At 39.6% G+C, this 11,371-nt stretch overlaps 1 pseudogene; it reads left to right on the plus strand.

Annotated features, from left to right (window-relative positions):
• Positions 1-9,617: 9,617 nt before the first annotated feature.
• LOC122917923 lies at positions 9,618-10,989 on the plus strand (annotated as a pseudogene).
• Positions 10,990-11,371: the final 382 nt, after the last annotated feature.

An 11,371-nucleotide genomic window follows, 5' to 3' on the forward strand; every position in this document is an offset into this window, starting at 1 on the left:
ACTATGTATCTGAATCAGGGCTCTTTCACTGATACTACGTGAGTGCATGTTAGCTGAAGCCAAAATGTGACCCTGTCATTTTCTTTATGGTTCAATTCAAACTCCAAAAAAATTTTCCTTCCTCTAGCATTCTATAAAGCAAGAACAGGAAAAGGACAGACGCTACCCAAAATGATAGAGGTATACAATTAACTCCACCCACTTGGAATCTCTTCATCTAGCTTGATAAATATCACATGGTGAGCTTGACAGTTCAGCTCTCGTGTTTGCTCTGAGTATTTCCTAGATGATACACCTCTTGAGGACAGGAATTGTGTCTTCTGCTCCTTTCCTGTCTCTAGCTTTCTCATTACACTTCTATTCTAAAATATTCAGTGGAAACATGTGTAGCTGAAGTGAATGGAGCTGATTTTTTTTTAAGAGTTTATTTATTTATTTGACAGAGATCACAAGTAGGCAGAGAGGCAGGCAGAGAGTGAGAGGGAAGCAGGCTCCTCGCCGAGCAGAGAGCCTGACACAGGGCCGAATTCCAGGACTCCGAGACCACGACCCAAGCTGAAGGGAGAGGCCCCAGCCCACTCAGCCACCCAGGCGCCCCCATGGAGCTGATTTTTTAAATTGCAAGGGACAAGCTTGCATCTGGAAGGTTGTGTATAGCTCTGCTACAGATGGACATCTCAAGACCTTGTTAGGTTCAGAACTCTAAAATCTCCATTTCTCCTGTTCACCTGAGCACTGATAGCCTCAAAGGGTTCAGAAAGCAGCTTTACCAGTACCACACAGCCACCCAGATATTTTCTTTTATTCCTAAGGAGGAGCTCTTGATAGTTTGGTCTCACATGAAAAATAGAGATTTTAAGGAAGTTCCTTGCTAAGTTGGAACTTTATTGTTCATCTTTATTTGTATCAAATGAAAACTTTCCCAGAATGTTCATTTAGAATCCAGAAAGATTTATTAAGTATGTATGTTTTAGTGTCAGAAAAATTAAATTCCAAAGAAAAGCATTCATTATGTAATATGGAAAAAGACCAACTCTAAAGACAAAAGTCAACTGTATTTGAACGAATTATCCATTCATGTTGGGCTCCGTCTCCCTACTCTTCATTAAGAATTTATCAATTTCTTAGAAGGAAAACCTACTATACAGTGACGCTATATCAATATTTGATGTAATAGTGCCTGGAGCACTGGATTGACTTTCTTATTGTGAAAATGGGAAAGGAAATTAAGACTCAGCCCTATTTTATAATGGCAAGACACTCAGATAAATTACAATTTTGTTGTTGTTCTTTACATCCTAGGAGTGATAATGATCAGATTCTTTGTGTTCATTGATATGTTCTTGCTAGTTTCATTTTGTCAGACTTAAGTGCAATGTTTAATGTTATCGATCAGTCTGGAAAGTGCTAGGATGTCCTAACATTCCCATGATTATATCACTTGGCTCTAGCTTGTCCAAAAGAAAAAAAAAGAGAGAGAGAGAGAGAGAGAGAGAAAGTGACTTGTTGTTCTCCACTGGGTTTCTTGAAATATCTGCTATTTTCCTTACATTCTCTGAGGGTGGTCCCTCATGTCTTACTACGCATAGCATATTAGCAAAATTCCCAACAAATTTTTGCTTTTATTTTCACACGTAGTATATTCAGTGAAAGTGTAATATATTCCTGACAGCTGGCAATCCTCTTGATATTTCTCTGCTGCTTGCCTTCCTACCTTTCAGAGTAAGATATAATGATTCTGCTACTGTCTGTGTATGGACTCTGGTATAACATCGAGTTCAGACAAAAGTAGGGCATTCTATAAAGCAAGAACAGGAAAAGGACAGACGCTACCCAAAATGATAGAGGTATACAATTCAGGCCAAGGCCATAGTGTATTGTTTAAGGTAGTTAGGCAGGAGAAGTGGCGTCCTGACAGCATAGACATGAGAAAACTGTTCTCATCAGGCAATCAGACCTGAAATGTCCTCATTTAACCATTGAGTCTGATTACAAATGATTCTAGATCAACTCCATGATGCAAAAATTTCCAAAATTTTCTCCTCCAAAATCAGTCCTTAACATATCTCCGAAGGACATTTTCTCCGATGTTCACTATGGCATTTTCTCTTTAGCAGGTTTGTACTAAGTGAGTGAGACTTCTTTGTGGATTTGAATGTTCTCAGAACATATAAAATTAAGTGCCTAGAACAGTGCCTTGGTGAAAAAACAGTTAGACCATTAAATGCATTTAGAGACTCCATCTAATAGTAGATCCATCTAATAATAGATTCTAACAGTTATATTAAAGCCAAAATATAGCTCCTATTCTTATAACTTTCAACCCTGGCATTTTGTTTTGCTTTAAGACCACTATATTCTGGATCGTGCATTACCATTTCCATCCAAATGAATCAGGACCAAGAAATCATCTCTTCACAGCAGGACAGCTCACCACAAAATGCATACATGATATCCCCATCCCTCATCTGTAGATGACTCTCTTGCCCAGACTTCTGTGGTGAGTGGGGTTGAAGTCAGTTGGCCAGCTGCAGAATGGAGAACGCCTATTACTCAGCCCTATAGAAATAAGCTTCTGATGATATATTGTTTATCTAAGTAGATCATCACTTATAACTGCATAATAATTATATATAGAGATACATATGTATATAGTTATAGATAAATAAAGAAACTGCTTATATTAATGTATATATAAAATATGAATGATCCTTGAACTGTGGGTAACAGTATGTTCAGGAGATGACTTTCTGGAACAATATGATCAGGAGGTACCTGAAAAGTAAAACCTGGAAAGTAAAACATTTTTCTTACATATAGGAAATATGCATTTGTTCTTCCTTGGATAGCATCATCATCTTTGAGGTTTTCTCAGTTCCTGTAATTTGGATGGAGCAGCTTCAAGTGACCCAGGACTGGCCACTGAGATGATCACATCCCTGGGTTTGGTTAAAAGATGGGCTTGTAATCCTGTCAGAGACAATGATACTTAGTTCTCAGATGACAGAGGAGCTTTTGGGAGAAAAACTCTAGCTGCTGGTAGCCATCTTGATTTCAGGAATGGAGAGATGGCATAAGAATGAAGCCAACACAATGGATGGTAGAGAGAATGAATGCTCTGATGGCATAGAATATACAGTGAGGTGAACCTCTAAACGATCTCTTTTGCCTAACCTAGTCTAAATTGAAATTCTGGCACTTGAAACTGAGGCAGAACTGAATAATACATGGGTTTACTAATCAGGTAGGTCCAGGAAATGCTGCACACACTGTGTGTTAGTATTTCAGCAAGGAATCTGACAGTGTTTCTCAGGAAATCCTTGTGGATAACATGCAGAAATGTGGAATGGATGCAAGCACAGTCAGGTGACTTCATCAATAATTGAAGAGTCATGTCCAAGAATGCTAATTCCATGTCACCCTGAAGGAAATTTTATAGGGGTGTGCCTCGGGGTTCTTCCCTGGCCCTGGCCTTTTTGACATATTTATCAAAGGTTTGGATGAGCACACCGATGGCCTTCCTATCAAATTCTACAGATGACAAGATGATTGGAACACTAGATAGAATGTTGGATAACAGAGACAAGTCTCTAAAACTCTTCATAAGCTAGAGCATCAGAATGGCATTTTAAAAAGGACAAATGTAGACTCTTTGAATTAGATCCAAAAACTAATTATACAAATAACCGGGTAACACTAGAAGCTTAGTTAAGTATAATTTCAAAATGGACCGGCAATGCGATACAGCTGTCTAAACAAATAAATAAGGAAATAAAGCTACATTAGATTGAATAAATAGGACACAGCAGTGATGGAGGCAGATGTCATATTGAACAAATCATGGTTAGGCTGGTAGGGAAGAAGCATATAGAGCCAAAGGAACTAAAGTTTTGCAAATACTTCTGTCTGAATATCTAATGATCTGCCCCAGTGTGCTGAATCAGGGAAGCAGAAAGGATACAAATTACCAACGGGAACATTGATCGCCCTTTTGCTGCTCCTACTTGTTATTTGGATATTCTGTTTTTTCCCTTCCCAAAAAGGAAGGGTTGGGTGTTTATCTCTGAGAGATATGTTATGCTCCCTAATAAAGTAGGCAAGGAGGATAGGGAGAAGGAGAGACAGGAAAGCCAATAGGCACATGCTGAGAAAGAGTTTGGGGGTGTTTAAAGATAGCACTTTTTCTTCCAGAGCACTTTTAAGGTGTAAGAGAATAGAGAGAAAAGTAGGAAGGGACATAATTTGGATTATGGTAACCATTCAAATACATATAAAACCAAAATGCATCTTTACGTAATTACGCAGCTTTTGGTATGGGTCCCTGGCACTCTAAATATTATTAAGACCCTTCATATATTTCCTTCTCAGCCAGGTCCTGCCACTTCCCCATTTCCTACCACAGGCATATAAAAGGCTCGTGGGAAAACCTTCTCTCTCTCTCTCTCTCTCTCTCTCTATATATATATATATATATATACATTTTTTTAAAACCTACTACATTTTTTTAAAGATTTTATTTATTTATTTGACAGAGAAAGACACAGTGAGAGAGGGAACACAAGCAGCCAGAGTGGGAGAGGGAGAAGCAGTCTTCCTGTTGAGTGGGAAGCCCAATGTGGGGTTTGATCCCAGGACCCTGGGTCCATGACCTCAGCTGAATGTGGAGGCTTAATGACTGAACCACCCAGGCGCCCCTTAACCTACCACATTCTTAACCAAGAATATATGATAGTAGTTTTCGTGCCACAATATGACTGGGTCTGGAAGTAGACAAGGCTAATTTCTTCAAAAGCTACAATCAACATGGTACTGCAGGTTTTGGCCAGTACAATCAGAGAATAAATTTAAAAATTTTGGAAGGGAGAAGACAAAATTGCCATTGCTTATAGATTAAATAATAATTTACATAAAATGTAAGAGAAGTTACAAATTATGAAAATTAATAACGGAGTTCAAGGTCCGCAAGGTTGAGAAATAAAAATATCATTAAACAAAGACAAATAGCATTGCTTTATACCAGCAATAATCAATTAGAAAATAAAATATTATTTACAATAACTCAAATACTAAAAACTATGAGCTGGCCTAAGGAAGGTCATTATAGAGAAAATTTTAAATTTAAAAGAAGAAAGCAGATTTGAAGAAATGGAAAGTCACACATATAAATGATTTTACAATTTAAAGATATAGATTTCCACTAACTGATTTACAAATTCAATGCAATTACAATAAATATTTCAGCAGAATATTTTGGGAAAACCTAGATAAAACTCCTTCTTAAATTACTATGGAACAATAAAGGGCCTTAAACAACTAAGACAGTTTTGAAAAAGAAGAACAAATAAGGAGCTTGACCTTAGCAGATACTAAGAAATACTATAGCTATTAAGAAGAACTATAATAATTAAAATAATATACTTCTGGTCAAAGGAAAAAGGACAAATAAATAACAGAGTTATGAAACAGACCCTGTATGAGAACCCTTGGGATCTTAGGGTAGAAGAAGAAAAAGATGCTTTAAAATAGACCCTCAAGGGGCACCTGGGTGGCTCAGTTGGTTAAACCACTGCCTTTGTTTGGGTCATGATCTGAGGATCCTGGGATCGAGTCCCAACATTGGACTCCCTGCTTGGTGGGGAGTCTGCTTCTCCCTCTGACCTCTTCCCTCTCATGCTCTCATTCTTTCTCTCTCTCCTCTCTCTCTCTCTCTCAAAAAATAAATGAAATCTTTAAAAAAAAATTAGACCCTCAAAGTATAATCCCTGAAAAGAATTAAGGATGGAGTTTGGCTATATCAAAACAATTCAAAGTTCCTATTGAATAGGGGATACGATATACAATACTAAAAAGTGACTGATAGGGGCGCCTGGGTGGGTCAGTCATTTAGCATCTGCCTTTGGCTCAGGTTGTGGTCCCAGGGTCCTGGGATTGAGCCCCGCATTAGGCTCCCTGCTCAGTGGAAAACTTGCTTCTCCCTCTCTCACTCCCCCTGTTTGTGTTCCCTCTCTTGCTGTGTTTCTCTCTGTCAAATAAATAATCTTAAAAAAAAAAAAAAGTGACTCATATACTGGAAGATCTTTACAACATCTCTAACAGACAAACCATTAGTTTCTAGAATATATAAGGAATTTTTAACAATCAGCAAGGAAAAGACAACCCAACAGAAAAATAGGTAGAAGGTATGAATAGGCAATTCACTGAAAATCTAATCAGGAAAAATTTGAAGAGATGTTTAATCTCACTTATAATAAAAAATGTTAATTAAGGGGCACCTGGGTGGCTTAGTGAGTTAAAGCCTTTGCCTTCAGCTCCGGTCATGATCCTGGTGTCCTGGGATCGAGCCCCGCATCGGGCTCTCGGCTCAGCAGAAAGCCTGTTTCCTCCTCTCTCTCTGCCTGCCTCTCTGCCTACTTGTGATCTCTGTCTCTCAGGTAAATAAATAATATCTTTAAAAAAAAAATGTTAAGACTATCAGGAGCTATCAGTTGATACTATTCATATTGACAAAATTTAAGCATTCAATATATCACCTACTAGCAAAAATATGGGGAAATAGGAACCCTCTTGCAAACCAGGTAGGAGCCTAAGCTGGTGTGATCATTTTGGATTACAATTTGGCAGGATTGAGTGATACTAAGTATGTGTATATCTTGTGATTCAGGAACTCCACTCCTGGTACAATGATGTATAGGGAATGCAAGGAGGTGCAGGGAGGACACTGCATGATTGTTCTTGGTGGTAGGAGTTGGAGGCAACTTACATGTCCCTCACTAGGGGAAGAGTATGATAGAGCATTTGCCTAAGATAGGAAAAAAAATGCAGTAACCAAAAGAAAATGAATTAGATCTTCATATAGTAGCATGGCTGGATCTCACAATGGCATATACATACAATGGAGTACTATCCAGCCTTTAAAAAAAAGAAAATTCTGCAATGTGCAACAACATGGATGAACCTGGAGGACATTATGCAAAGTGAAATAAGCCAGTCATAGACAAATATTGCATGATCCCACTCACATGAGATATCTAAAATAGATTCACAGAATCAAAGAGTAGAATGGTGGTTGTGGGAGTGGGGGAAGAGAAAAATGGGGAGCTATTAACCAGCAGGCATAAAGTTTTAGTTAAGCAAGATGAGTAAACTTTAGAGATCTAGGTACAATGCTGTACCTATAGTTAACAATATGGTATTAAACACTTAATTTGTTAAGAAGGTCGATCTCATATAAATGTTCTTACCAGGGGCAGCTGGGTGGCTCAGTGGGTTAAGCCGCTGCCTTTGGCTCAGGTCATGATCTCAGGGTCCTGGGATCGAGCCCCGCGTCGGGCTCTCTGCTCAGCGGGGAGCCTGCTTCCTCCTCTCTCTCTGCCTGCCTCTCTGCCTGCTTGTCATCTCTCTGTCAAATAAATAGATAAAAAAATCTTAAAAAAAAATGTTCTTACCATAGTAAAATAAGTGAAATAAATGAGGTTTATAGCAAAATAACAGTTGTGCAAATTTCTAAAAAATGATTTCATGCATACCAAATAATATTTTTACAGCTACACATATATACACATGAACAAAGGTATAACATTATAAAGGAAGTTTCCACATTGCAAACAAAAGAATGGGGATCTACGAAAGGATAGGAAATGGGATCAGAGATAAGGATGAAGGAAAAGAATAAACTGAAAGGAAGAGACTTGCATGGACCAATTAAGTGCTAAGAACTAAAGAGCACGATTAACTCAATTCTGTATAGGCAAAGACCCAAAAAAAGGGAAAGTGGGGGGAAAAAAACTACTTAAAGATACCAACTTGGGATGTCCTCCGTAAGACATTTAAATGAGGTTTCATTATCCAGAATTCAGGCACTAGCTGCTTTTAAATGATCTATGGAGGAAGTAGCCTTTTGCTCCTGAGGTCCTAAGGTTCAAACTGTCTACACATCAAAAGAAATCAACTTAATTTATAAATTATGCATTCTCTCTTCCTTTCATATGTCTATCCATCTAGTTATATCCTAAAGCATAATCATTTTATGGTGCCATAATATATAAAGCATTTTCATGTGAACTATACCATTTTTGGAATTATACCACTTGATTTTCACAAAAATATGGAAAGGTATTATCAAAGGTGACTTAGGTGTTATTATTATTATTCGTTTCTCCTTTTATAGATTGTAAGCACTCCCATTTTGCCCAAGTCACGTTAGTGGAAAGAGCCAGAACCAGGGATTAAATCCAGATCATGTGACATAAAAATCTCATGCTCTGTTCACTGAATTCATTCCCCAGAGGTGAATGAGCCCAATACACTATTTTCCTCAACCATGGATGTCTCTGGGAGGAAGGAAATATTACAAATATTGAGGAAACTGTAGCTCAGAAGCTTTAACCAAAGTCTGACATTGACAACTGTAGGCCCCAAGACTCAAATTCTGGTTCTGCGCCTTACTCAGCAAAAGGCCATCACCGAAACGGCGTCAGACCAAAGGTCTCTACAAAATGGGCTTCTTAAAAATACAGAAGCAGGGGCACCTGGGTGGCTCAGTGGGTTAAAGCCTCTGCCTTTGGCTCAGGTCATGATCCCAGGGTCCTGGGATCGAGTCCTGCATTGGGCTCTCTGCTCAGCAAGGAGCCTGCTTCCTCCTCCCTCTCTCTCTGTCTGCCTCTCTGCCTACTTGTGATCCCTGTCTGTCAAATAAAATAAATAAAATCTTTCTTAAAAAAATACAGAAACAAATGTTTAAAAATTTACTAGCAGCTTTGAGTCGTTTTGAGGGCCCAGTGAGCCCTCCAGAGGCTCCTGCAATCTCTCAAACTGGGCTTCGGCTTGCAAGGAAATGCTGCAGGCAGTGGGCTGGTGGCACCAGAATCACCTCCCAGCCTGTCTGTGCAAGGCCACCCAGCTCTCTGCTCTGAGAGCCAGAAATCAGGGATGATATTTCCCTTTCATCGTGATTGGGCACATTTAATGGAGAGGCAGGACTTTAGACAGAATGTGTGCTTGTTCCTTTATACTTACAACATCCCTGATGGGGTCAGTGAAAATTCCCAAATAGCTACTAACTCCTTAAACAGGGTTGGAAGGTCTGTAACCAAACTCAGGAACTGTGGTTCCCATCCCTAGCTAGGCAATAGAATCACCTGAGGAATTTACAAAAACACTGATGTCTTTACCCGGTAGACCAGTTAAATAAGAATCTCTTGAGAGTAGAACCCATGTATCAGAAAGAACCTTGTTTAAAATGTCCCTAGATGGTGATGAATACGTTCTGTAATTAGATAGTGGCGATGATTGTGCAACTTTGTGGATAAGAAGCACTGACTTGTACACTTTAGCAGGGTCATTTTTATGGTGTGTCAAATCATACCTCAGTAAAATTAAAAAAAAAAAAAAAACTTTTCTTGATTATTCTAAAGGATAATCTGGGCTAAGAACCACTGAGATTTGAGAGTGCTTTCTAACCTGAGCTGCCCCTTGGAATCTGCTGGGGAGCTTTAAAAAATAACAGAAGTCTCAGCATGACTGCCATAGATTCTGATGTTATTGGTCTGGGCATCAAGAGTTTAAAAACCTCTCCAGGAGATAATAACGTGTAGCCAGGTTGAGATCACTGGTCTGGAATGGTGACCTTTAACCTGGGTTCCCCAGAGGAGCACCTGGGAACTTATGAGAAAGGCAAGTTCTTGGTCCCACACTAGACCTACTGAATCAAAAAACTCTGGGGTTAGGTTCAGTAATCTATGTTTTAAAAAGCCCTCCAGATGATTCTGATGACAGCTGCAGTTTGAGAACTCCTGTTTTAGCTCTCAAGGAAATTACATTCCAGTACAGCTATCCTTGAATTTCCCTAATCCCTAAACATTTGTGTTCCAGATGTAGAAAATGTTTTCATACCTAGCACCATGGTAGACAACAGTGACTGAAGGTCTAGATGGAAAGTGACCCACTTGGAACCAATTAGTGAGGAGGACACTATGTAAGACACAGGGTTATAAGGTTTCTCTTATATAAAAGCATGTTAGTTTCAGCCTGGTGAGTTGAGGTTGGGAGCAGGAGGATCTGAACATACTAGACCCAGCTTGGGGAGGGAGGGAGAAAGAGAAGGGGATGGGCATAAAGGGTTTGCTGCCTGCTGGGGAAAGAGGTACTAACCTGGGGGTTGAGGCTGGTAGAACAAGGAGGTCTTTTTGAGGTGGAGGTCAGTGGAGGCTTTGATCAACGTAGCAGCTTCATTTGTGACCACAGCAACTACCACTTCTGAGATGGAGGTGGTAATTTCAGAGGCAACGGTGGCCACAGAGTAGGATTTGGACAAGGAGGCGGCCACAGAGGCTTTCAGAGACCAAGACCAAGGACCTCCAGAACATGTAGCTGTATTAGGGGAGTTCCTGTATCCCTGTGAAGATGACATAGTTTATAAATGTACTACAGGCAAAAACGTCAATGCTACAGTTTATTTAGAGAACAAAGAACAAATTAGCAAAGTGAGCGAAATATTTGGACAACTTAGAGGTGTTTGTTTTTCCATTAAATTGTCAGCAAATATGAAGGTATTTTCCTTTATTTTTTTTTTTAAAGATTTTATTTATCTATTTGAGAGAGACAGATCACAAGTAGGCAGAGAGGCAGGGGGAAGCAGGCTCCCCACTGAGCAGAGAGCCGGACACGGAGCTCGATCCCAGGACCCCGAGATCATGACCCGAGCCGAAGGCAGTGGCTCAACCCACGGAGCCACCCAGGCGCCCCCGGTATTTTCCTTTAAAAAACTGCAGAAGTCTTATATAGACCCATAGAAACTTCTACCACCACAGAGGTTTTTACCTCGACCTCCAGGTGGGAAGTGACCTCCAAGAGAAGGTGGCAGGAGGAGGGGGAGGAGGTGGCTGAGGTGACAGAGGTGATGGCTTTAGAGGTGGCAAGAGAAGGCCAAGTGGAGGTTTCAGAGGAGGAAGTGGAGGTGTTGGTTTCAGAGGGAAACGACATGAAGTATAACCGTTGACAGAGAAACCTCCTTCATGATCTATTTCTATAGATCAGAAACCTGTTTCTTGAGCAAGTCTTGAAGAACTGGTCACTTTATGAGTGGAACGATAATGTCCATGCCATACAAAAGTGTGTGCAAGAAAATAGGCAATTTTGCTCTAAGACAGTATGAACGAGTGTTTTAATGTTCTCCACAATGCTTGGAACTCTGTGGGTGCTTAATAAATGGTCAGTTTTCATTTGAAGCATTAAAAAAGAGAATGTTAATTTCAGTTCTCACACCAAATCCTTGAAGTTAGAATTACAAAACACTACCTACACAGTCTGTTTTTCATGTATTTTGAAACTCAAAATACATGGTGTAACCTCAAATCCTTTCTTGTTCTTGGGC

This window comes from Neovison vison, chromosome 1, assembly GCF_020171115.1.
Source record: "Neovison vison isolate M4711 chromosome 1, ASM_NN_V1, whole genome shotgun sequence".
Lineage (NCBI taxonomy): Eukaryota > Metazoa > Chordata > Mammalia > Carnivora > Mustelidae > Neogale > Neogale vison.